This window comes from Sinocyclocheilus rhinocerous, unplaced genomic scaffold (genome assembly GCF_001515625.1).
Source record: "Sinocyclocheilus rhinocerous isolate Xijiao unplaced genomic scaffold, SAMN03320098_v1.1 C36576529, whole genome shotgun sequence".
Lineage (NCBI taxonomy): Eukaryota > Metazoa > Chordata > Actinopteri > Cypriniformes > Cyprinidae > Sinocyclocheilus > Sinocyclocheilus rhinocerous.
In genome coordinates this window covers 1-1,321 of record NW_015783354.1, presented here as the reverse complement: position 1 = coordinate 1,321, position 1,321 = coordinate 1, and the positions used below count along the sequence as shown (strand labels likewise).

The following is a 1,321-nucleotide window of genomic DNA, read 5'->3' as shown; positions in this document are numbered from 1 at the left end:
TGTTGTTGTTTTTCCCAAGAAACTCGTCAATGTATCCTCGGAGGTGCTCAGTGTCCACATTTTACCCCCTTTGACAAAGCATTTCCAAATTAAGTACACCAAAAAGGTAACCATCAACCTATAATATTCCTAATATTCCGGAATATTTTAGTATCTGAACTCAAACAGCGAAGAGGTGCAATGAACATAAAATGTCAAGAAATGTTTAGGCTGTATTTCATTATTATTGTTTTCTTTTATTGTTTTCTTTTTTTGTAATAAATACATAATGTTTTTCATAAAGAAAATAAAGCACGTTTTAGGACCATTAAGATGGTAGTCCTGTTTTAAATGCAGTGCCGACTGGTTCCGGGTCTTGCTTACACTGTTACAGTGAACTTCCAGCCAGATGAGTGGCGTTACTTTTCTGATAACATCAGGATTCACTGCAAGGTGAGAACATGTTTTCGTCTGATGTTTGCACATGCAAATTCTGACAGGACTTAGAATGGCTGTGATGTGTCTGTGTTTGTGTTGTTTTTAGGGAGAGGAGAACTTACTGGTTCCTGTTCATGCATATCCTGTTATCAACGATCTTCACATCCCATCTCACATCAGTCTTCCCCCAGTGCCACTTGGGCAGAGGCATGCAATGATAATCATAATTCACAAGTAACATGTAAAATAACTGTATGCTACATTTTTGTTATAAAACTGTCTATGATGTATGTGTGTATATAATACACTACTGTTCAAATGTTTGGGGTCAGTAAGTTTTCCCTCTGTTGATATGTGAAAAAATGTTTAAAAAAAATTTACTTTCTTTTATAGTGCCAGTCATGTGATTCCACTTAGCTGCAATTGTCCAAGAGATTTTGAGTTCCAAGTGCATTGCCTTCAGATCCATAAGGCTTTCACTGCCAAACCACTGTCGGGTAACCAGGTTCCTTCACATTTGACATATCTACAGAGCAACGAGAACCTGTATAGCTGCATAAATATTGAAAGAACTCTAGTTAGTGATCAGTTATATACTAGAACAGTAGACTTTATGTACTGTACTTATGTTATCCATATGTTAATCAGGGATTATTCCGGCAAATGGAAAGACTGTTAAAACAAAGTGACATTTGCACCTCTGCGATACGGTACAGCTGATATCACACTGCAGCTTGTCATCTCTCTGTTCAACTCTAAACCTGTCATCTTCACAGTGACGGGTTCCTCATCTCCATACCTGCTGCTCAGGTAATACACAGATAAAGTGAGAGGGGACATCGGATGCAAGTTTCCACAAGTATGATTCTTTAGGGTCTTCATGAAATGTCTGTAACATACTTTG

General features: G+C 37.7%; 1 long non-coding RNA gene across 1 annotated transcript; it reads left to right on the top strand.

Moving 5' to 3' along the window:
* The first annotated feature begins 25 nt into the window (after positions 1–25).
* On the top strand, positions 26–605 carry LOC107736227 (uncharacterized). The gene is made up of 3 exons (XR_001639615.1): positions 26–106; positions 337–432; positions 524–605. It is a non-coding gene; the product is annotated as an uncharacterized LOC107736227 (long non-coding RNA).
* Positions 606–1,321: the final 716 nt, after the last annotated feature.